This window comes from Hemitrygon akajei, unplaced genomic scaffold (assembly GCF_048418815.1).
Source record: "Hemitrygon akajei unplaced genomic scaffold, sHemAka1.3 Scf000045, whole genome shotgun sequence".
Lineage (NCBI taxonomy): Eukaryota > Metazoa > Chordata > Chondrichthyes > Myliobatiformes > Dasyatidae > Hemitrygon > Hemitrygon akajei.
The window spans coordinates 6,331,434-6,357,393 of record NW_027331931.1 but is presented as its reverse complement, the minus strand read 5'-3'; the positions used below and the strand labels follow the sequence as shown (position 1 = coordinate 6,357,393).

Genomic DNA, 25,960 nt, shown 5'->3' with positions numbered 1-25,960 from the left:
TTTTTGTTTCTCATTCTTTCAATCTTATTTGCAACATTTCTGCAGATAGTTGAGCCCAACCGCACACAATATTTTAAATTCGGCCCCAATAAAGCCTTAAACCACAGCAACGTAACATCCCAACTCCTGTACTCAGTACTTTGGTCTAGGAAGGCCAAAGTGCGAAAAGCTGTTTTTACGACCCTGTCTAACTGTGCCGCAACTTTCATTGAATTGTGGACCTGCATTCCCAGATTCGTTTGTTCTATCGTACTCCTCAGTGCCCTATTTCTCATTGTGTCAGACCAACCCTGGCTAGTCCACACAAAGGGCAACATCTAACACTTGTCTGCGTTAAATCCGATCTGACATTTTTCAGCCCATTTTTCCAGCTGGTCCAGATCCCGCTTCATGCTGCGGTACTCTTCATCACTGTCGACTACACCCGTAATGTTGGTGCCATCGGCAAATTTGCTGATCCAGTTAACGCCATTATTGTCCAGATCATTGATATAGATGACAAACAACAACGGACGCATTGTTAAATTCTCCTGCAGTGTTATTAGACGCATTGAGAGTAATCTGGAAAAGAAAGGCGTCGTAGCTTTAAATAATTAAACGATTGGGCTTAAATAGTGAGAAATGGCACACTAGATAGAACATAGAATATTACAGCACAGTACAGCCCATCGTCTCACGAGGTTCTGACTGCCTTTCAACTAATTTAAGTTCAAACTAACACATCCCCGCTGCGTCTGAATCAGAATCAGAACCAGATTTAATATCATCGAGATATGTAGTGAAACTTTTTTAACTTTTCTGTAGCAGTACAGTGAAATAAAGAATAAATAAATATAGGGGAAAAAACCTGAGTTGCAGGTGGCAGAGGGGAAGTAGCTGCTCCTGATTCGCTGAGCGTGAGCTTTCCGGCTTTTGTATCTCCATCCCGATGGTAACACTGTGCAGAGGGCGGGACCTGTTGGTGGGCAACTTTAATGATGGACGCAGCTGTTACAAGAATCACCCCTGGTAATAATGATCAGTGAGGTACAGAGAATCTGCATTTGCCAACAAGCAGCTTTTATTGTTCCAACTATAAAGCACATAGGTTCACAAGCCATCTTCACTCCATGGCACTCCATGAACAGTCAATGAGGAGAAAAGGTATTACCCGGGAAAAGAGTCGACTCTGGCCAGAGAGACGGGAGGGAGGGACTGGGGATGTCTAGATGTATTTCTGCTGACCCACTGTGGCTGCAATCTGAAGCCCCTAATTTCCCGTTAAGAAACGTACTGTTGATCTGTCTAAATTAATCGGCAGTTTAACGAGCTGCTGAAGGACCAGGTGGACTTGACTCTCGGGAATGCAGGTGCGGCACCTTTCAGCGATCAGCGAAGGTCAGCCATTACCATTGCCGGAAAAGAGGTCGGTTCGGAAGACGGGCGATGAAGCGTCCTTTACCCGGCATCTTCTCAGCCAAACACCAATGACTTGAAAACAAGATGCATTACATAAGCACAACGTTGCAGTTTCGGAGTGAGATGAGGGGCAGCTGTTCTCTCTGTTTCATGAAGACATGGCTCAGTTATGGCTCAGTTCGGTGGAACAACCGGAAGGCTTCTCAGTCCACCGTTCGGAGAAGATAAGAAGGTATTGTGGTGCTGGGGGTGGTTGAGGGTGGAACGGCGGTGTTGTTTCATGACAAACTCTTCATGCTCTCCGTATATAGCGGTCCTGCCGCACCCTTGTTCTCCCAATCACAACATCCAATGATTGAGTTCTGTCGGTGCTGCTTACCGAGAGGTTCTCCTCATTGATCCGGACGGCACGTCACATACCGCCAGAGCAGATGTTAAGCAAGCATACCAAGTACTGAGTGTTGCGACCAGCAAACAAGGAACTGCCTACCCTGAGGACTTTCAAATCATTTCGGGGGTTTCTATTAGGCTTATTTAAGGAATTCTCGGTTTATTTGTCACCAGCACGTCACCCTCAGTAACATGGGCTCCCGCACACTCGACCACTGTTGGAGCACGATCGGGAAAGCCTACCATTCCATCCTCAGACCATATTTCGGGCATTCTGGAAGTCTGGTTTTCTTTCTCCTACCTCCACCCAGGGGGAGTGTGAGGAACAAGAAACCAGATGTATCGGCGACAATGTCACGGGAATCGGGGGCCGACTACTGAATTGCTTCGAGGCAATAGACAGAAACAAAAATGACCCAGGGCTCATAAGAGAATCCGAATGTCACCATCTTTATAAAGACACTGGAGAACGAGTGTTTCCCACTGATTCATTCAGAGTCCAGAGTGTTCCTGAACCAGAAGTACTGGATGAACAACGTGCTGAGCAGTAGATTCGTTACAATATTTATCACATTCATTCATTCATTCATTATTATTATTTATCCATTGATTTTGTTTTGTATTTTTCAGATTTGATAGTGTATGTTGCTGTGATGCTGCGCATCTTCAGTTTCCCTGGTGGTCTAGTGGTTAGGATTCGGCGCTTTCACCGCCGCGGCCCGGGTTCGATTCCCGGTCAGGGAAATAAGATATTGCCTGCTGTTATTTAATGTGCTTTTTTTTAAATTATCGTGTGTATTAAAATGCCGCCACAACAACAACATTCCTCTCTATGCTTAACCTGCATCCGCCTGATTCAGCAGCATGACCACAAAATATAGAAGCAGAATTCGGCAGTTTGGCCCGTCAAGTTTGCTTCGACATTTCCTCTCAGCCAGCTTCTCTTACTTTCTACTGTGTGTACTACCTCATTCCGTCTACAAATGCTGCCTGACCCACTATACACTGTTTCTGCAGCGATTCGTTATTTGTTCTGTGTGACACTTGTTAGACAATGAAAACATGACTTTGAAAAAAGATATCGCAGGTGCAGTCTCAATAAAGCTGGAAATAACTGTGCGAGATCTTACAGACACTAACGCAATCGATACAATGTAGATTTGATCTTCTTCACTCCTCACTGCACCTCAATCCACTCAGAGATGCTGTCTCTCTGTAGAAGAGGGTGAACATACATTTCCCATATTGGACTCTGGTCCTACTCACTCAGTTTGCCTACATCACCTTGACTCATCTGCCCGGGGTCATCACTGCTCAAATCTCAGTGAGTATTGTCAGGTCCAGTCGGGTTTATTGCCGTGTGCACAGGGACGGTGAGGGACAGGTACAATGAAACACTTGCAGCGTCATTGCAGGCTCGAAAAGACAGACAGTACGCAGAACATAAATTGTACAATTCTGCATCATGAACAAACGGTAGATATAAATCTTGTGCCAGTTTCAGACTTGGAAATGATTCCTCAGGCAAACTGATAACATAGATTGCCAACTATTATATCCACGGGGTAGCATGCAGACCCAAGAATGGCCTGTTTATTCCTTTTCTTTAAACAGACAGACAACAGAACGAAGGGCAAGTCTCTAGTCCTTTTCAGCCAGCCCTGCCATTCAATAAGATCAGGCTGGCCCAGACTTTTTCTCAATCCTCCCCCCTCCCCATACCGCAGTTGCGAGTCAAAAATCGGTCGGTGTCCTCCAGCAAATCTTCTACCGTCTCCCCAGGTGAGAGGAGATAAACGTCTGTCGCCCGCCTTTATTTCGACGCCCTGACAGCGTCCCAGCTTCGATCAGAAGCATATGGATATGAATGTTACATAATGGGACATTGTTCTGAGTTTTGCTCAGTATTAACGGGACTTTGGGGAGGCAGAAGCAGTCAGAGTCTGTGGGACGGAACAGCTCTTGGGTGAAACCCTTTCCTCAATTGGATAACACGTTGGATTGACATCTGCATACACGAATGGGAGCTAGGTAGTTGCACGTAGTTTGACGAGATTGGTTGATGTCGGACCATGACACCGCGTCAGTGACAATTGGCGAGGTTGATTTGACGGAAGGTCAGCGAACCGATTTGTCTATGGCAATAGGCGGGGTCGCTCGGTAGACAAGAGAGCAATGGGGAGTCTGTACAGTGAGTGATATGAAACCGGCGAAAGCTTTTCGCGTTCAGAGACCGTGCTGCCCACTTCACAGAATCAGTCATAATCTCAATGTCCCCTCTCCCAGCCGCGGCTGAACAACATATCTTATTGAATATGTAAATATTTTTACAAGTTGACAATTCAAGTATTTTCAGCTAACCGAAATTTCACATGGTGGTCGTGTCATAACGGAGCACTGAACCAAAGTACAGGAACAGATTTGTTTAAAAATTCGCTACTCCTTCATGTCATATTACCTGTTCGCCCCGACATTTCAGCACCAGTTTACACCCACTCCCCTACACTCCACCCGAGCTGTCTTGTAAAGGGAAATCTATAAACGTCCCACTGCATTCACGCAGTCCTTTCACTGAACACGAATATTGATAGCTAAGCGTTCGCTTCAACCTGTGAGGGAAGTGTGGGAGTGAGGGAGTGAGATGTGGAGAGAGAGAGAGAGAGAAGAGAGAGAGAGAGAGAGAGAGAGAGAGAGAGAGAGAGAGAGAGAGAGAGAGAGAGAGAGAGAGAGAGAGAGAGAGAGAGAGAGAGAGAGAGAGAGAGAGAGAGAGAGAGAGAGAGAGAGAGAGAATGTGTGTGTGGTGTGTTAGAGAGAGAGGAACATGGAAGTGAGGCAGGGTGGAGAGTCACATCGTAGACAGAACAAGGGAGATTTGAAAGGCAATTAGAGAGAGAGAGAGTTACACGGCAATTTATCAATTTCATGTTCACTTTCGGCCACTGTTTTCCTCCCAGTGTTTTTTTGCCCACCAGAGTAACTCACCTCACCGACAAAACGAAGTGGATCTTTCCGTCCCTTCATTTAAACTCGAACGCTGCAGGACTCGTAAGTATTATCGCCGTTTGTACTGAGGAGGAGAAATGGTTCATGCGTTTACACATTGCCCTTTAACAGAGGGAGCAGGAGCACGTTATACTTATTGATGCCATTCTCCCAGTTTTTTCAATTATAAAGGCAATTAACATTAAATTAGTGCCATTAATTCTTAAAATTCCAAAGTTAGTTTTGATCTGGATAGCAAACACGAGGAAATCTGCAGATGCTGGAAATTCAAACAACAGACACAAATTTTGTGTGTTGTTGTCTGATTTGGACGCAAGGATTCTGCTCAGTGCGATAAATCGCCCGCTGTCTAACTAAAGGAAGTACGTTGGTGAACGAAGCGAGGAGATCTGCATCCGTACAGTTGTAGAACACACCGGCATCAATCGTCCTGTTTCTACTCATAATCTATTGTTAGACACTCGGTTGCAAGGTGAAAATATCGTAGCTAAAAAGGCTGTATGGGCAGGTCGATTTGGCTAGTTTCCACCTGTCCCCACCCATCAGCAAGTGCATGTTTCATTGCGCTTGTGTGTACACATGGATGTGCGCATAAATATAAATTTGAGTTCACTTTAACGTACTCACCAATTGCGTATAATGCATGATCCCCTCGGTTAGACCCGTCACCAGATACAGATGAATTGAATCACTGTCAGTTATTTTCGCGCAGTAGAAACTCAAGACGGCGACCAGCATATGCGGGTGTGGTGGGGGGGGGGGGGGGTGTGGTGGAAGAAATTTTCAATGTTTTACGTTGAAGTACTGAATCAGGACCTCCTAATCTGGTATATATTCTCAGCTAAAAATGCTGCGAGAATTGAACTGACAGAAATATGGGATGTCAACTCCACAAATTCTCGAATCTCCCCAGCCGAGGGAATAGGATTTATTGAAGAACGTGTTACCGGCTCCAGATCTGTGCTGGATACGGTACCAGAAGTCAGTACATCGGAATCCATGCCGTTAATGAAAATCGAATCGGGAAAGTACCGCGTTGAACAGAGAATCAGAATCAGGTTTATTATCATCGGCATGTGACGGGAAATTTGTTAACGTAGCTGCAGCAGTTCAATGCAATACATAATCTAGCAGAGAGAGAAAATAATAATCATAACAACAAATGAAATAAAACATAATAATAAATACACAAGTAAACCAATTACCTATATTGAATAGATTATGAAAATATGTAAAAACAGAAATACTGTATATTAATAAAGTGAGGTAGTGTTCTAAGCTTCAAAGTCAATTCGTGATTCTGATTGCAGAGGGGAAGAAGCTGTTCCTGAACCGCTGAATGTGTGTTTCTGTCTCATAACCTTAGACACCCAAGGTCAACCCCAATATCCGGTGCTATCTGTGTCGACGTTGCTCCTTTGCAGATTGGAAGAATTTTCATCGGCAGTGTCATGACGGTCAATTATCGTCCCTCATTAATGAGCTGTCCTGACTGTGTGAGGCTGATGACGTGAATTGCCGGACAGCGGGTTGCAATGAGAATATTTAGGCTGCAATTGGTTCGTTCAGTGAGGGCACAAACTGGACAAAAATGTTTATTTTGAATAAACAGGAATGCAGGAATGTGTGAGGTCATGTACTTCGTTGGGATTAAAATAAAGGACGACCGGTTGTCCACGAAACAGAGATGGCGAGCCGATGGGTGGATCAGGTATTTTGCAAGGCAACTGCAGATTGTCAACTGAACACATTTGGGCCAGCGCTCAGACAGCATCCAGGGTGTTAAATTTTATTGGCACACTACACGCTGCTGCTTGTAGTGTGAGCGCTGCGAGCAGGGTTCGAACCTGCGCGGGGAATCCCCATTGGATTTCAAGTCCAACGCCTTAACCACTCGGCCATCGCAGCTCCATCAATTTTCAGCACCTACCGTAGCACTACACCTGAAGTGAGGGTTGTACTTAATTTATTTTCGGTAACGGAGATGATGAATCGATCATGCTTTGCACTTGTCCTGCAGCCGGTAGCAAAGGGAACATTTCGCTGGTAGAGGAAAGAATAAATTCAATTAAATACCAACAAATTCTGGAAGCAAAGATCACACCGTCTGTAAAAAAGCTGAAGATGAAAGGAGGATGGCTTCTACAACAGGATAATGATCCTAAACACACCTCAAAATCCACAAAGGACTACTTCAAGAGGTACAAGCTGAAGATTTTGCCATGGCCCTCACAATCCCCCGACTTAAACATCATCAGAAATCTGTGGACAGACCTCAAAAGAGCAGTGAATGCAAGATGGCCCAAGCATCTCACATAGCGGGAATCCTTTTGCAAGGAAGAATGGACGCATATCCTCCAAACAAAAATTGAAAGACTCTTAGCTGGCTACAGAAACCCTGTACAAGGTGTGATACTTGCCAAAGGGGGTGTTACTAAGTACTGACCATGCAGGTGGCCCAAACCTTTGCTTCGGCCCCTTTTCCTTTTATCTTATTTTGAAACTGTAAAAGATGGAAATAAAAAAAGTAATCTTCCTTAAAATATTAACGAAATGTGTCATCTTTAACTTTATGCCTTTTGGAAATCAGGTCATCTTTTATTCGCTTAGATGTTGACAGTAACAGAAATTTTGACCGGGGTGCCCAAACCTTTGAATGCCACCGTATCTTTCCTTCCAATGTGCATCATCGTACTTTCCTTCCAATGTGCATCATCGTACCACACGATGATCTATTTGACCAATCTTCTCCCATTCTCCTCAACTCATCTTTGACCTTAAATGTGTTTGAATCTTTTGATTTTTTGAACACGTTGAAGTCAGGCTACCTTTCTTATATTTTCTTTTCTTTAGCCTCCCTTCCTTCTTTCAGAGTGGAGTAACAATCCCAATTTTCCAACCATCAGGATCTATTCTAGAATGTAATGATACGTGAAGGGTTACTATTATTGCCTCGAGAATCTTCAGTTCCCCCTTTTAGAACCCTGGGGTGTAGTCCAACTGGTCCCGTTGACATACAGCTTCAGAGCTTTCAGCTTCACAGGCACCTTCTCCAGAGTCATAACATCCACTCTCACTGATGCCCTCTGACACACGTTCATCGGTGCCATTATGCTGGAGTCTTCCACAGAGCAGAATATTCATTCAGTTCGTCCGTCTTTTCTTTTCCCCCCATTACTGCTTCTTCCACGTCATTTTCCAGCTTTCTGACATCCACTCTCGCATCCCTTTTATTCTTCATATGTCCGAAAAAATGATATTTTCTCTAATATTAGCCATTTAATTTTTCCTCTCATCAAATTTTGTTTGCTTTCTTTTGTAACTTGAAAGCATCCCAAACCTGTAGCTTCTCACTAATGCTTGCTATGCTATAAGCCCTCACTTTTGCCTTTATGCTGCCTTTACTTTCCAGTATCAGCCACTGTTGCCTCATTCTCCCTATCGAATATTTATTCTTATTTGTGATGCATCTATCCTGCGCCTTTCCAATTGCCCCTAGAACACCAGCCCTGCTGGATCTGCCGTTAACCCTGCTGGTTCCCCTTTCCAATCGACTTGGCCAGCCCTAGACTTAGGGTCGCTGTTGTTTTCTGCGAGTGACAGGGTCGAGGATTGTTATCGTCCCTGACTTCTTTCTGCCACTGATGATTTGGGGGACTGCTATTGTCGCTATTATTATTTTATTGCTCGGGGGAGGAGACAGTTTGGGTTTGTGAGATTTGTTTCATTTCCTTTTTTCGTGCCGGGGGTTGATGTCTGTCCTTACATCAACACCCATGACCTGTCTGGATTCAGTTGTTGTCCGGAGCAGACAAATATCAGAGTTGTATTGTACATGCAGGCTTTGAGAATAATATTAACCGTTTGCACCTTTCTATTCTCCTCACTCGTGCCACTGCAGTTCCACTTACTGCATGGAATACTCATACGTCTAATTTTAGATTCTCGCTCTCAGACTGCAGGATAAAATCGATCACATTACAATCACTGACTCTGAAGCATTCCTGTATACTAATCTACCTGGTCAAAGCACAACACAACACACAATCCGCAACTGTCTTTTCCTAATGGGCTCAACCACAATGTACTCTAAAAAAACCATCCAGTAGGCATTCCCAAACTACCTGAATGTGGAGATCCTACAATGACCATCGTAATATTGCCATTTTCACATGCCTTGTGCATCTCCCGTTGTCATTTGTACTCAACGTCGACTGCTAGAGGCCTGCATATAACTTCCATCTTCTGATCCTATGTTATCTCTCACTAAGGATTTTTTAAAATTTTCTGTACGTCACTATAAATTACAATAAATAAAATAAATAGAAATTTAAAAAAGGGAATTGTTAGTGAGAGTTCATGCGTTCATGTGTTGAGAAATGTCTAAGCAGAGCAGAAAAAGCGGGCTCTTAATAAAAATGTGATTTTCTATTTTCAGACTCCTCTACATCCACCACCCCACGCCACACTCCCCCACTCCCCACCCCCGTGGGTAGAAATATGTAGAGGGCATGTTTTGTCTGGTGATGGTCCTGAATAATGCACCCAGCCTTCTTTTGGCACCGTATTGAGAACATGATATTGGCGAGGCGTGCCCGTCACTACAGCACTCTGCCCCTTCTTTCCATCCTACGCATTGGAGCCCCGCCCCACACCAGACTGTGACGCAACGACTGACAATGCTGTCCAGGTACGCCCACAGAAATGCATTTGATTCTTCGACAGCACTCTAAATCGCATTAATGAACAATTATGACGTCTGCACAGTGACCGCGTCAGCATGTTGGGACCAGGATGGATCCGCTGAGATGTCGACGCCCAGGAACCTGAAGTTATTCACCCAGAAGACCATAAGTCCATACGGCAAAGGAGCAGAAGTTGGCCATTCGGCCCATCGAGGTTGCTCCGCCATTTCGTCATGAGCTGATCCAATCTCCCCTTTAGTCCCATTCCCCCGCCTTCTCACCATAACCTTTGATGCCCTGACTACTCAGAAACCTATCAATCTCTGCCTTAATACACCCAATGACCCGCCTCCACTGCCGCCCGTGGCAACAAATTCCATAGTTTCACACTTTTGAACCTCCAGTGAGGATTTGCGTTTGTTCACCTGACGCATTCTCCCTGGAGTACAATTAATTCCCTGGACTTACTAAAATTGATGAGAAGGTTGTTGCTTCGGCTCCACCCAACCAGCATATCCATCTGATGCTGAGACGCCTGGTGTCATTAGAAACGGGATTGCCTGCAGAGTCAATGTAAACGATGTGTTCCTCCAAGTTCCGAGTGCAGCATGGGTAGCAGGGAAAGTGACCGCCTCCTCGATGCGACACCCGTCCAGTCATTGATCAGCAGTACAGTCAACGCAATGGCTTTTCTTCCGGGCCACCCGGTGTGAGTGACTGTGTGTAATCAGTCCTTGGTCGTTGCTGAAATGGTTCAGTGTCTACAGAATGGAGCAGCGAGTGGCGTCACGGAGAACGACACTCTCAGAAAGGGTTTGCACATTTCAATGCAAACTCAGGATGGGCTGAGACTGTCACTTTCACGTGATTGGTTTCAGCTCGGTATGTTGTCAGGACATTCCTTGTATTCGTCTCAGGGTTGACTTATAATTAGTGATCACATCCACAGACTCCAAACAGAACACAACCTAGTCGCGGTGTGAAGGCTTGCCTTGCTCAGTAACCTGGAGAGCGAAGCTGGCTGGAGTTAGGAGTTGATGCTTTGACTCTTGGTAGGGTCACTCAAGCCAAACAGGTCAAATGGTGGAGGGCAGACTGAGAGTGTTCCCCCGCTCCCACAATTTCCAGGGTTCAGCTCAGAGATAACAAGCCGAACTGGTCAACGAAAACTTCAGTGAAACATACGTCTACATATGTATCCGCCGGTATTTCTGAATCGCTACCCGGGACTTGGCAGGCAATTACGCAAACCGAGAGGACGCTACAGACACGATGAATGAATCCTGAACGTCGCCGACTGACAGGGATGAAGGATCTTCAGCGCGGCCCCGAAAAGCCAGCGGCGAGACTGGCAGTAAGTTATGAAATTAGTCAGCTCCGCCCTAGGGACAGGCCTCCGTTGTGTCCAGAACATCTTCATGTAGCGGTGCCTCAGAAAGGTGGCGACCGTCATTAAGGACTTCATTACCCAGGACATTCCTCTTCTCACTGTTACCATCAGGAAGGAGGTATAGAAGCCTAAAGCCACACACTCAGCGATTCAGGAACCAGTTCTTCCCCTCTGTCATCCAATGTCTAAATGGACATTGAACCTATGAACACTGCATCACTCTTTTATCTGTTTTGCTCTATTTTTAATTTACCAATTTAATATACATATATTTACTGTAATTGAATGTTTGATTGATTTTTACTTCTATATTTATCATGTATTGATTGTACTGCTGCCGCTAATTTAACAGATTTCTCGACATACGTCCCAAGTATTAAACCCGAATCTGATTCTGATTTTGAAGTAAGTCACATCCGTAAGACAGATGTTGGTGAAGATCAGAACTGAGACTCTCAATCTGGATCAGCAGAAAATGAGTTCAGTGGTAAAATTCCAGCTCTCGAAATCCCAAGCGTTGGCACAACAATGTGACTGGAGTGAGTGGTTTCGCTTGTCACCTAATTTCTGCCCGCACCGAATCGCAACGCTATGGAGTGCATAATATTCTATGCAAGTTAGAGGCACTTGTGTCCTGGTGGGGAAAAGGGAAGAGTTTAAACTATATAAGTTCACTTGCCAGTTTCTTGTTCTTCCACATTAATGTCCACAGCGCTCATCAACATGCAGACCCATCGTTTTCCAAAGACTGCTGCGCTGTTTCCCATTTTACACGTATTTCCACAACAGAGTGTAACAGCAACACAGTCTCCCAACTCCTACACTGACCTCCTGAGGCCAGCATGCCGAACACCTTTCCCACACTCTCTCTGCACATGAGACGGGTTTCAGCAAACTATGCCCTTCTCCGACTCTCTCTCCCTGCTGATTTCACTCCCCGGTGCTCTATCATTCCTAGAATACACACTCAGCTGGTTTGACATTCCAAAATGTGACACTTCAAACTTACCTTCCCTGAAAACTATTTCCAATTCCTTCTTCAGTGTTTCTGTTTGATATAGGCAATTCTCTCGAGTGTCAATGCAAAAATCGTGAAGCAAATCGCTGATAATATCCAATAACGGGGCTCGTCCGGGATTTGAACCCGGGGACCTCTCGCATATGCTTTTTTCACCCGAAGCGAGAATCATACCACTAGACCAACGAGCCCGCATTCGCAGATTGCATCACAACTGAACTCCGAAGCCATTTAAAGTTAATTGGTGGAAAACCCGTTGTCCTTTCCGTTGTTCAGACGAGGACGTGATGTCGAAATATGTTGGGCCGTATTGCTTTGAGATTACAAGAGTATCCGTACTTGATTCAGTCCGATTAGGAATATAACGGACCCTGATGTAGTGCACGTCAGAATGCGTTTGCCAATGGAAGGGACCCAAACATGGGACACTAGTTCAAAACGCAAACTCCAAGCATATTTTTCTCGCATAAGGTGATGCTTGTCAGAAATTTCCCTGTCCCGGCGGCTGGTGGACGGTGGATCATTAGATTACTTCAGGCGCGTATACAGAAGTATTTGTTCCATGAACAGCGGAGACGTTTGATAAATGGCACACAAAAAGAACTTTATTCAGGACGAATTTTCACACGTCGATGCTGTCTGGCCCGCTGAGTTCCTCCAGCCTGTTGTGAGCGTTTCGCAAGTTCGTCTAACATTCTGCTGATCATCCTTTCACTGACAAGCATTATTCCGTCACGTGACCTTCTAACTCATGTCACGTCACCTTCCGACTTTACTCTCTGTATTTAGCTCTTTTCGGTGCAGCTAAGTCGAAACTCAGAAGAGGATTCCCATTCAAACTGTAAAATCTACCATCTACATTCCCCCACTCCACGTCGAGTATGATCACCATCGCCGATGACATCACCACATTGCTGTTTGGGGTAAAAACTGTTATGGCGATGTGTACAAAGAGAGAGTGTACAAAGGATGATTCATATCTTGCTGACAGTCGAGGGGAAAAGGAGAAGATCGTGAAAGTCAACAGGATGTGGATATTTGCTCAATGACAGAAACTTTCCTTCAGCCATACTGCGTGTAAAAACGAAGAAAACAAAGAACGAAAGTGAGGAAGAATGACGAATTGTTATGGACGGGATTGGAAACTACCTCTCCAGTGGAAACTGCGACCTGAACACAAAGTCTTACATCACTAATCTCTCCTGGCCATGTGGATGAACTTGTGGTTAATTTCATTACAGCAGCCAAGCAAAGGATTCATGTGCTCTCAAGTTTCCGGGGATGGGGTCGGAGAAAAGTAACTCTTTTTGCAGCTTGCTGCTACTGTTTAGAGGAAGGTGGTGTTTGTTTTGTCAGAGAAGCTGAGAATAGAATCAAATGGACGGTGTACAAGTCACAAGAACACTGAGCAGCATAGAGACACGAGAGACTCCAGATACGGAAAGCCGGATCAAAAATAACATATTGAGGCAAGCAGGCAACTACTTGTACGGAGAGGAATGGACGGTGAATATTTTGTGTCCAGGATCTTTCTCAAGTCTTTCAACAGCCATTATAAATGAGACTGAGGTTTAAGAGGGACGATGGGCTGGGGAAGGCGTGAATTCCCTCTGGATATCACTCCTGCCCAACCCTGTTCATTATATCATCCTGAAAGTAAATCCCCCAAAGCTTCCCTCCAAGTACCTGCGTTCTGAGGTTATCACCCGGGATCCCCCTTTCACTTTAGACAGGATCATAATAAAACAGGGTGCATTTGTCGGCTATTCAGCCTCTCAAACCAGTCCTGACAGTCGATACTATCCATGGATCTTTACCATCTCGCAACTTCTCTCCTGTTCCAGGCCCCCATTGGTCTGAATCCTCCAGACTTTGAAAATGTATCCCCTTCCTCATTATGTACAGCCATTGATCTAATCTCAGCAAACATCTAAGGGACAGAATTCCAGATATTCACTCTTTTCCACGAGAGGAAATTGCGATATAACTCAGTTGGTCAATCGGCCCCATTATGTCCGCTTGTTGAAAGCTCTATTGCAAGTGGATACATATCCCTTGGGTGCGGTAAGTGGAGATTACACGGAATCCCCGGGATCTCAGATATTTAACGCGTATGTTCCAGTTTCCTCAAACATCCCAAATATATGTGTGATTTCGGTTTGTTTTATGTGTCGCTTTAAATGCAGGTGAGCGGCAGACCGTGGATTAGAACAAGTGGGAATGTAAGGGGAATATGAAGGGTTGGGGCATATTTAGTTTTAAAATAGACCTGGATGGCTGGCGAGGAGTTAATAGGTTGAAGAGCCTATTTTCATGCTGTGTGTTTCTCTGCCTCCCTCTCAACATCTACCCGGCTGTGTCCTCTCAGGTTCTGTCTGGTTCAAATAGGCCACCCCTCACTCTGTAATCTTTAGCCTTTCGTGATAAGAGCACACCTTTGATCCAGGAATTCGCTGAGGTGATAGGTTCTGAACAGTCCACGTGAACGTATTCTCTCTGAAATAGGGAATTCAGAACCGTACATAGTAGTCGAGGTGTGGTTGTGTTAATACTCTGCACAGTTGTATTTCTAAACTCCAGCCCTGTTGTAATAAATATCACAGTGTTATTTGATGCACCATCATACTAACTTTTCTATATCTCACACGCAAGGATATCTCAATCCCTTTGAATTTCACTTCCGTGGCAATATTCTCCACGATGCTTCTTCCCACAATCACTAACCTCCATGTACCGACTTTTCATTTACTCTTTATATCTATCAGTACGCAGGTTGCAAGTTGCAACCGGCCCCCTGACCTCTTTTCGGGTTATCATCAAACTTGGATACACTCTCTAAGTCATGCTTACAAGTGGAAATACAGACGATGTCCTTGTCGGGTACTGGCCGAATCGAAGCGACGAAACCCGAGCCCGAGTGCTTATGGAAGTAACAGAAAGCGAGGAATGACCCAAGGTTTTGTCCATTTAAGAAACTGGACGGATCGAAGTGGCCCGTTGTCGGAGTCGCAGGCGAGGGACCGTTCGGCTCTGCTCGCTTCTCCGCGGGGTTTGCTCGTCTCTGTGCTGGCCTGAGGCTGTGGCCTGCAACTGGTGGATTCTTGTCCGGCAGCAGTGATGCCTGACTTTGTGGCCCTGAGTTGTGATTCCTGTTTCCGTGCTTTTATTTTTGAACGATCTCTATCTCTCTCTCTCTCTCTCTCTCTCTCTCTCTCTCTCTCTCTCTCTCTCCTCTCTCCTCTCTCTCTCTCTCTCTCTCTCTCTCTCTCACTCTCTCGCCCTCTCCTCTCCCCTCTCTCTCTCCTCTCTCTCTCTCTCTCTCTCTCTCTCTCTCTCTCTCTCCTTCTCTCTCTCTCTCTCTCTCTCTCTCTCTCTCTCTCTCTCTCTCCACACCTGGGTGTTTGACTGTCCTCTTTTGTTTTAATGAGTTTCATTAGGTTTCTTTTCCGCCTGTACGGAGACGAATCCCAAGGCTGTATAAAGTCTGCACACTCTGATAATAAATTAAGGACAGACGCAGAGAGAGCGAAAAAAGCGAAACTATTCGCCATCGCTTGTTTTGTCGACATTTACGCCAACCCTCTTGCCCCCAAGATACTGTGGAGGCATTACTAGTGATCCTTCGAGAAGCACAGTATTTTCGAATAGTATTGGGACTCAGTGTTTGGGATGATGTTGCAGTCCTTTATTAACGATGAAGTTTTGCGGCACTTCGAGGCACACAATAAAATAGGCCAAACTCAGCACGATTTCCTCAAGGAACAATCTAGCCTGATAAATTGTTTGGAATTCATTGAGGAAATAACAGGCAGAATAAACAAAGGAAAGACACTAAATTTTGCTTACTGGAATTTCAGTACTCGTTTACAAAGCGTAGCGCATACGTCTGATAAACAAAAGATAAACGCCCCTCATGATACAGCAGAGATACAGCCATTGATAGACGAATGGCTGACTGGGTGGAGGCAAACTGTGAGAATAAAGAGGACTTGGCTATCGGTTACTAGTCGGTATTAGGGCTGCACCTTTTCACAGTATATGTCAGTAATCGGGATGACGTAATTGGTGGCTTTGCGTCAAAATCTGAGGAAAATCCAAATATCGGTTGAAAGGTCGGTGGTCTTGGGAAAGCAGAAAGTGTGTGGAAGACCTTGGGCAGATGACGAGACGGGCAATGAAGTGACAGATGGACTATACCGCAGGGAATTGTATGGAAATGCACTGAGCTCGAAGTAATCTAGACGAAGACTATCCTCTAATCGGGACAAATCGGCAAAGAAGAGGTGTAACAGGAGTTTGGAGACTTAGTGCGGATTCTCTAAAGATTCATTGCCAGTTTGAGACGGCAGTGAGGAAGGTAAATGCAATGTCAGCGTTTATTCCAAGAGAAATAGAAAATAAAAACAAATGTGTAATGCTGAGCCTTTGTTAGGTTTCGGTGAGACCTCACTTGGAATCTGGTGAACGGTTTGCGTCCCTTATGTAAACCGGATGTGCCGGCAAAGGTCAGAGTCCAGAGGTCGGTCACGAGACTGATGCCAGGAAGAGAAGAGTTATATATGAGGAATATTTTAGCACCCTGGGCCTTGGTCGCTGGAATGTGGAAGAATGAGACCGGGATCTCATTGAAATCAATCGAATATTATCAGGCTGAATTAGAATGGACATGGAAAGGATTTTCATGTAGTGCTAGACTCGGTGGCCAGCGGGCACAAACTCAAATAAGGGCATCCAATTAGAAAAGGGACGAGATGCAAATTCTGTAGCCAGAATGTTATGGATTTGTGGAATTTATTGCCACGGAAAGCCGTGAAGGGCAAGTAATTGGGTACATTAAAAGTGGAGGTTGAAGAGGGACAGGTAATAAGGGAGTCAACTGTGTCGAGGAGAAGGCAGGGGAATGGAGTTGAGAAGAGTGATATGTATGACCATAAGACCATAAGACATAGGAGCAGAATTAGGCCATCTGGCCCATCGAGTCTGCTCCGTCATTCAATCGTGTCTGATCCTTTCTTATTCACTCCTCATGAACTCCAGATCCCAGCCCTCTCCCCGTACCCTTTAGTGTCATTTCCAGTTCAACACTTATCAATCTCTGCCTTAAATATACCCAACGACCTGGCCTGCATAACTGGATGTGGCAATACATTTCTCAAATTCACTAGCCTTTGGCTAAGAGATTTCTCTCCATCTCGGTTTTGAAAGGGCGCCCCTCTATCCTGATGCTGTGCCATCTTGTCCTAGACTCCACTACCATGGGAATCGCCCTTTCCACATCTACTCTGCCTATCAGTATTCGAATAGTTTCAATGAGGTTCCCCTCTCATCCTTCTGAATTCCGGCGAGTACAGTCCCAAATCCAACTATCATCCTTGTGAACGTCCTCCTGACTCTCCCCAATGTTAGTGCATATTTTATAAACTGAGGGACCCAAAACTGTTCACAATACTCAAGGTGAGGCCTCAGGCGTGATGGAATGGCGGAGATCGGTGAGCCGAATAGCCTAATTTTGCTCCTATATCTTGTGGTATCGCGGCCAAATTTGGTGAGAAATTAATGATGAATATTGCTTTTCATGATTCGCATAACAAACCGTCTGGTGACCCTGTGACTAAATCTGGATGTTTTAAAGTGACAGTTTTAAAGGTGGTCCCCCCCCCCCCCCGATAAATATCGGGATGACGAGGGTGGGATTCGAACCCACGCGTGCAGAGCACAATGGATTAGCAGTCCATCGCCTTAACCTCTCGGCCACCTCGTCTGCTCTTCTCTCTCTTGTGTTCCGAAATTCTGTATTTATTCACATCATTGAAAACTTCTGCTTAATGTCCACATATTTCCATGCAGATTCTCTGCCGATTGCTTTGCTCGCCGTGCTTATCAGGAATCCATGGAGGTGGATAAGGACAGTTTAGAGAGATTTGTGCCAACCACAGGAAACATTGAAATAGGCATTTTATGGACATTAGACGCTATGGACCTGCTGTGGCATAAGTATCCATTCCCTGCTCTGTAACTCAGTGAAACTGTTTTAACTTGAAAAATGAGATAAATTTATGTTGAATTAAATAAAATTTCAATAGAGTTGCTATCATTTTGCTCGATTTCAAGTAAACAGATGCTATAGGAATTTGCCATCTGGTTCGGCAATGATGATTTTCCGTGTATTGGGCAAATGCAATAGCACGTCCGGCTGTGCGCAGCCGCAGATCGGAACATCCTAACGCTGAACCGACACAAACACATGGCCGCCCGGTTCTGGAATACCAAACCAACGGCTGAAATAGCTATAAAGAAATCGCGTTCCCTGTCAATAATGTATTGAATGTGGTGGACCATTGTCACTGATTCCAATCCCAGAATATAACGCCGCTGCAAAAGACAGTGGTGTGTGCCTTTGACAATTCCTTTCTGTGTGACAGAAATGGAATATTGAACAGCCCAAAGCAGGAATGCATGGAGAGATATTGACACAACAGTGGTCGAATGCTCACCTGGGATGAAATCACTGCAGGCGAGTACGTTTCGCTCGGTCAAGAAATCATTTTACAGGTGGAAACTCCTTGCAGCAGTCAGCATGTTCCCCTTGGCCTTGCTCACAAAATACGGCCGTGTAGCCTAATGGATAAGGCGTCTGACTTCGGTGCTTGACTGGTGGAAGTTATCAGAAGATTGCAGGTTCGAGTCCTGCCACGGTCGTTTTGCCAAACTGGAGGATTCGGTTCCATTCTGTCTCTCACTCCCATCGCACTTGAGATGGTTGTCTCAATTCCGTGTGGGAATTAATCGGAGTACTCCACCCCCGGGGAAAAGTAATGCCTCGTCTTCGTTGTACGCAACATATAATATTGTGTCCAGTCTGTGAAGTATTTCTGCAGACACTTTCATAAACAATTCGCTGGATCTTCTCAGACGTTCAGGAGGAGCTGCTGCTGGGAAGGTGAAGTTTATTTCACAATCAGTTCCGTCTCCGAGCACGCCTTTTCGGCAAGAATTCACCACACAGCACTGATGGTATATTCTCCTGTCTCCAACCCTCCTCCTCTTCTTGGACACAGCGCACTGGTTCTCTGCCTGCTCTGGGATATCTTCATCACTAATTGCCGACTAGACATCAACCGCCTCAACATTAGGAATCCTCACTTCTCCTCGAACCCTACCCCCTCTGAATACACTGCCCTCCCAACTCTCAACCACCATCCCAAACTTACTTCAATCCCGCAGACTAAGTGCTGCTGTTGTAGAGTGACGGACTGACCTCTACCTTGTGGAGACCAAGCGGTAATCCTCGGACACATCCTCACGCCTACACCTTGAAAAAGCCCGTCTCCGGACGATCAGAGAACTGTCTCCAACGTTATCACTGATATCATCAACTCTGGTGAACCACCATTCACTGTGGAGAACTCGTGGTTCCGTTGCCCTGAACTGCCCTGAACTGCCCTATCTCCTACTCAATTCACAAACCTGATTGTCCGGGTAAGGACACTGTCTCTGCCTGCTCCTGCCCCGCTGATCCTGTGTTCTCGTAGCTCTAGTCCATCCTATGCTCCGTAATTCAGTCGCTTCCCTCCCGCATTCGCAACCTTTCCCATGCGCTCTATCAACTCGCTGACTTTCAATTCCCTGGCTATGACCATCTCATTTTTTCAATTCATTTCCAGCCCCCCATCAAGAGGGCCTTAAAATTCTCCACCTTTCTCAAGGAAAGATCCAACCAGTTCCGCTCTATCACCACCGTCCTCCGTCTGGCAGAACCCGTCCTCACCTCAACAGTTTCTCCTCCGCTTCCTCCCACTTACTCCAAGTTCAATGGGTCGCCATGGACACTCGCATAGGTCCCGGATATGTCTCCCGTTTCGTTGCCTAAGTAAATCAATCTACCAAACCAATGTACCAGACCTTCCCCGGTAATGCACCCCAGCGCTCCCACCGCAACGTCGACCAATGCCGCTTCCTGCATTCACACTGAGCTCGACAATGTCACCCACTTCGCCTCCAGCTTCCACCCCGCCCTTGAACGTCCCACTCAATGCAAGCAAAGCAAAGGGAGAAGAAACCAGAGGAAACCAATGTATTGCTGCCGCTTCCTGCATTGACACTGAGCTCGACAATGTCACCCACTTCGCCTCCAGCTTCCACTCCGCCCTTGAACGTCCCACTCAATGCGAGCAAAGCAAAGGGAGAAGAAACCAGAGGAAATCAATGTATTGCTGCCGCTTCCTGTATTCACACTGAGCTCGACAATGTCACCCACTTCGCCTCCAACTTCCACCCCGCCCGTGAACGTCCCACTCAATGCCAGCAAAACAAAGGGAGAAGAAACCAGAGGTCTACGAGCCAGTCCTCATCGGAGGATCAGTGAGTGTGAGCAACTTTAAATCCCCGGATGTTCCTATTTCAGAGGGTTTGCCCTGGACACATCACAAGTGCAAATGCGAAGAAAGAAACGACAGCGCCTGTAGTTTCTTAGGCGTCTGCGGAGATCGGCATGACATCTGAAACGATGACAAATCTCTATCGATGTGATACAGAGCGTATTGACTGGCTGCCTCATGGCTAGGTATGGAAACATCAATGTCAACTGAAGTTCCTACAGAATGTGATGGGTTCGGCTCAGTACATGTCCGGTAAATCTCTTCCACCATTGAGCACATCTCTCTCTGAGGACATTGCTTATTCGGTGGGCTGTGGGCGCTGATGCTTTCTGCTGAAACTTTGGGGGGGGGGGATTGTGGGTGATAGTTGACACCTTGTTCTGCTTTATTATTCCCATCAACCCCCATTTTCCCGCCTTCTGCCCGTCACCTTTGGCGCCCTGACTGATCACAAACCTACCAACCTTTACCTTATAAACACCCATTGACTCCGCCTTTACAGCCGTCCATAGCAATGAGTTCCACAGATTCACCACGCTGAAAGTAGAAATTTCTCCTAATCTTTCATCTGAAGGGAAGTTCCTGTATTCTGAGGCAGTACCGTCTGGTCCTAGACTCCCTTGGCTATGTGAATTATTCCCACCACATCTACACCCTCACGGTCTTTCAATATTCTACAGTTTTCAATAATATGCACCCACATTTATCTAACGCTTCGTACACGTTAACCCTTTAATTTCTGGATCATTGCCGTGTATTTCCCCGGGACCCTCTCCAATGCCAGTGCATCCTTCCTCAGATAAGGTGCCCAAAATTGCTCATAGTACCGAACATGCTGTCTGACCATATTAAGCCTTAGCATTTAATAATCTAGTCCACACAAACTGAATGCTGACATCCCATAGCGGCGGATTTGATGCATATGGGGACGACAGTTTGTAAAACTTTGAAGATGTCCATGAGACGTCAGTGCTCTGGGGTCCACATGGCCTGAGTAGTCGGTCTGGGATTTTGACTGATCCGGCAGCCTTACGGGGACTGACTCCGTGCAGAGTCGTTCCCATGTCTACCGGTGCTGCAGACGGCGGCTGCCAACCTGTTAGACGTCATGATCATGTGAGTATGCTCTCTGCGGAGTCCTTCTCATGTGCCACTGCTAGTGCAGACAGCGGCTGCTCACCTGGTAGGCGTTATGTTGACGGGGACTGGCTCTCTGCAGATTTGCTCTCGTCTCTGCCGCTGCTGCAGATAGCGGCTGCTCAGCTGGGAAGTGTTATGTTGACGGGGACTGGCTCTGTGCAGATTTGTTCTCATCTCTGCCGCTGCTGCCGAGAGAGGCTGCTCAGTTGGATGTTGTTATGTTGCATCTCTCGAATTGTGCAAAGTATTTTCTTGAGAGTCTGTAGGGAGTCGCCAGTCACTGGTACAGTTTTCCGCATCGACAATAACGTATCTGCTGCCCAGCTGCATCCCGTTATCAGAACGGTGTTGCTGTTTCATTTTTTCGTTTTTCGCCGAGACCGGCTGTGCCGTCTTGACGCCTAATATGACTCGCAGGTTAGCGTGACAGAAGACTCCTGCATTTATGAATAGACCGCCCGCATGCTGGTGGAGAGCCGGTGATGCTGTAAAGCTTTCCCAGTGTGTCCGCGGCGGTCAGGGTCGGGGTGGAGTGGGGGTGGGGGTTTGAATTTTGATAAACGCATCAGTAAACTGGCTGAGCAGGTATTTTAGCCGCCATTTAATTGTGATGGTGTTTCGCATCCGTCTGTCTCGGAAGGACAATGAGCGATGGTCGTCATCATCAAGGGCCTAGGCGGAAGATTATTGAGATCGTGAGATGCCCAGTCGTCAAGATCTCCCCTTTCGACCTCACCAGTGTAGTCCAAAGGAAACCTTATGACGCAACACGTTTGTCACCAGCTTGGCTGCCGGAGCTGCCGGAAAGGCGTTCTGTGACGTCCAGCCGCCTTAGGAGCTCCATTCCGGATTTGCTGTCTGTCATTACTCCCGTAGCGTTCGTCTCTCCCGAGGCTGCCCACAAGGCAGTAGGGCTATTTACCCATAACTACGGATCTGGTTCACGAGTATCAGGGCATGTCCACACACCGGTGAGCCTGCAGGGGCCAGACCTCCTTCCCCGTCCTCTGTAGTTCAACCTGAGTCCGAAAGGTATTCAGTTTCTCTGTTTAGCCAGCGAGTAGGCACTGCACGATTCTTGCAGCAGGAGAGGCTACATTAGCAGGGAGAGGCTTACACGTTCAGCTCTCCTCTTCGCGAGATTGCTTGTCAGCGGTGGAAGCTGAACGTGAGAGCGAACAAACACTGCCCACAAGACTGTCACACTAGACGCATCACAACAGCCATATTGATACCTATCTGTGACGCTCATGATGTATACACCTCGTTAATGTAACTCCTCAGCGTCTTATGCAGCAGGGAGAAATCTCGCAGCTTACAACCTCCCCTTAGAGCTCCAACCGAGTGTTCCAGGCAACATTCTCATAAAACGTTTCCGGTCTGCTTTCCCGTCTAGTGGCATCCTTCCTAAGCCTTGTCTACGTGTAAAATAAGTTTCAGCGAAATTGATTCCCTCAGATTGGTTCATCCAATTCTACAAAATTCCCAGTGTCCTGCCATTTACTATGAAAGAACTGCCCTTCCTTAACTTTACAAAGTGCTACATTTTGTCAAGTTAAGTTCCACCTGCCATCCCTTGACTCCTTTATAAGTTGGTCTTTGAAATCTTAGACAACCATCTTCATTGTCCACGACACCACCAATATTGATGTAATTTACAAATGTTGGACCCACATGATTATATCTAATTAGTCTCTGCCTGTTTAAATGCTGACAGATCCCAACACCCGCATCCCCTCCTGTAACTCTTCCACCAAATCTGTTAGACTCAATGACCTGCAGTTTATGCATCGTTATTCAATTTGCTGTGCAGATCAAAGAGATCGTAGTTAACCATGATGTGCGAGCTGATGCATGTGTAGGCTTAAGTCAGAGCAGGATGTCTATATTATTGACAAGGATTTTGGGATTTTTGAGATTTGTGTATAAATCCAAAGATCCACGATGGCACTGTCGATACACGCGACGTATAGCCGAGAGCTCGCAAAATTTCCAGATGTACTTCCTCTGAACCACTAACGCTGGAATCTGAAACCCCTAATTTCGCTTTAAGAAATGTAATTTGAGCTGTCTAAGTTAATTGGTAGTTTAACGAGCTCCTGGAGGACCAGATGTACTTGACTCTCAGGAATGCAGATGCGGCACCTTCCAGCGATCAACGAAGGTCAGCCATGACCTCTGCCGGTAAAGAGGTCAGTTTGGAAGACTTCAAGCCAAACTAAATCGACGGGTTATTAAGCATCCTTTACCCAGAACCTTCTTAGTAAAAGGCCAATTACTAGACAACAAGATACATGACGTAAGTGCAACATTGTTGTTTCTGAGGGAAATGAGGGACTGCTGTCTTCACTGTTTCATGGTGACATGGCTCACTTCAGTAGAACAGCCGGAAGGCTTCTCGATCCACCGTTCAGAGAAAGGAAGAAGTTATTGTGGTGCTGCTCGGGGGTGCTGTTTCATGATAAACTCTTCATGTTCTCTGTACGTAGCGGTCTTGCCGTACCCTTGATCTCCCAACCTGGAACATCCAATGATTAATTTCAGTCGGTGCTGCTTACCGAGAGGGTTCTCCTCTGTGATCCTAACCACACTTTACATACAGCCAGAGCAGATGTCACAGTCTTTATAAAGGCACGTATGAACGAGTGTTCCCTACTGATTCATTGAGAGTACAAACTATTCCCCAACCAGAATCACTGGATGAAGAAGACATCTGCAATCTGTTGAGCGGTAGATTCGTGGCATTCAGGTCCGGCAACGAAGGAAATTACAAGAGGGGAAGGTACGATCTGCGAAAAGCGATTGCAAATGTGAAGTGGCAGCTCTGCACACACACACAAGCCCCCACCGGCCCTGCCGTCACACTGTGAGCTTTGTTGACCGATCTCCTGATTTGGTCCTCCAAACCCCCACCTTCCAGTGGGTGCACAACACCCGGCCAGTGTCCACTGGTGTGTCTAATGGTGTTTCCCCACACCTGTCTTTTATCCCCACTGACGGGGTATCAGCCATCCATCAACTCTAAATGACTGTGTCCATCAAATCAGGCCTCTCCTACTGTCTCCTTAGGAATGTTAACGTCGTTGTAGCGCAAGGTCAACAATATAGGAAGAAGCCATAATGAATAAATCAACTGTGTGTCTCTCGCTCTTTTCTGTAGCAGATGACCCTGCCTCTGTGCTTCATCTCTCTCTCTCTTATTAGCAGCATAGCAATAGCAACATTTCATAGTTCTTGAGGGGGGGGGGAATGGTTAACTCTACACCCCATTTCCATCAGGTCTGTTCAGCACTCATAACAAAGCATGCATTTTATTTTATATTTGCTCAGTCATTGGTTATCTACCGCTGTGTGCTGTGTTTCAGTCGCTTCCCTGGTGATATAGCGGTTAGGATTCAGCGCTCTCACTGGCGCGGCCGAGTTCGATTCCAGGTCAGGCCATTAGAATATTTCTTACGATAATCTATAGTAATTATTGTAACTTATCGTGTGTATTAACCTGCTGCCACAACAACGGTATTCCTATCTATGTTTCAACAACATCCACCACATTCAGGGCCATTATCCGATAAGATTTCGGAGCAGAATTACGCCCTTTGGTCCTATCGGGTTTGCTTCGCCAATTCATCGAGGATGATGCAATTTTCCTCTCAACCCCATTCTCCTGCCCTCTCCCTATATCGCTTCATGTCCGGATCAATCAGGAATCCATCAGCCTCTGCCTTAAATATACACAAAGACCGCCTCCACAACTGCTTGAGGCAACGACTTCCACAGATTGACCACTCTCCACCTGAAGACTTTACACCTGGTTTCTGTTCTGAACGGACACCCCTCTATTCCGGGTCTTAGACTCACCCATTTCAGCGAGTGCGTCTCCTCCACCGCGACTCCAAAGAGTTTCGATTCCCACGCCTGATTTAAGATAATATATCACACTATATGCGATTTTTAATATTCTTCCATGAATGTAACATGATTCATTTTTCTGCTCTGCTATTTAAAACTTCATTATAAACAAAGAGGAAGGCAAATACTAACTTAATTCGTCAGTACCACTGAACATTGAAGAGTACACACAGGAAAATCCCCTTTGTCCCACCTTGTCTGTGCTGATCGATACCAGACGAAACATTTCATGTGATATTATGAATAAAATTATATGAACACGCAGCAGCAGCTATTTGATTGTCACCCCCATTCCCGATTCCCTCACATACCATCACCGGCTTTATAGCTCTTCACTCCATACCAAATCAAGAATTCACAAGCTCCGTATCGCCTGAACTCCACTGGTCTTTGAGGAAGAGAATTGCAGTTCGAGTTCTGTTTATTGTCATTCAGCTGCTCACATGCACACTGGCAAACGAATCAACATAGACCAAGTGACTCACACACATAACCCATCACGTATTATTACAACAGATAAATTAACGGATATTAAGGTGCATTTACAACGCGAGTTAAAAAGAGAAAAATATAAGGCCAATAGCGACTCATATGCTATGAGACATGGCTGGTGGTGGGAGGTGGAATCGCCCTACATCCGGGGGAAGAA

The 25,960-nt window shown here is 45.9% G+C and overlaps 5 non-coding genes across 5 annotated transcripts; 2 read left to right on the top strand and 3 right to left on the bottom strand.

Moving 5' to 3' along the window:
• The first annotated feature begins 2,460 nt into the window (after positions 1-2,460).
• On the top strand, positions 2,461-2,532 carry trnae-uuc (transfer RNA glutamic acid (anticodon UUC)). Its single transcript has one exon. It is a non-coding gene; the product is annotated as a tRNA-Glu (tRNA).
• Positions 2,533-6,617: 4,085 nt separating this feature from the next.
• trnas-uga (transfer RNA serine (anticodon UGA)) lies at positions 6,618-6,699 on the bottom strand. Its single transcript has one exon. It is a non-coding gene; the product is annotated as a tRNA-Ser (tRNA).
• A 5,290-nt stretch (positions 6,700-11,989) lies between these two features.
• On the bottom strand, positions 11,990-12,075 carry trnap-cgg (transfer RNA proline (anticodon CGG)). Its single transcript is given in 2 exon segments — positions 11,990-12,026; positions 12,040-12,075. It is a non-coding gene; the product is annotated as a tRNA-Pro (tRNA).
• A 5,488-nt stretch (positions 12,076-17,563) lies between these two features.
• Positions 17,564-17,645, bottom strand: trnas-gcu (transfer RNA serine (anticodon GCU)). The gene has a single exon. It is a non-coding gene; the product is annotated as a tRNA-Ser (tRNA).
• An 846-nt stretch (positions 17,646-18,491) lies between these two features.
• trnar-ucg (transfer RNA arginine (anticodon UCG)) lies at positions 18,492-18,583 on the top strand. The gene is given in 2 exon segments: positions 18,492-18,528; positions 18,548-18,583. It is a non-coding gene; the product is annotated as a tRNA-Arg (tRNA).
• Positions 18,584-25,960: the final 7,377 nt, after the last annotated feature.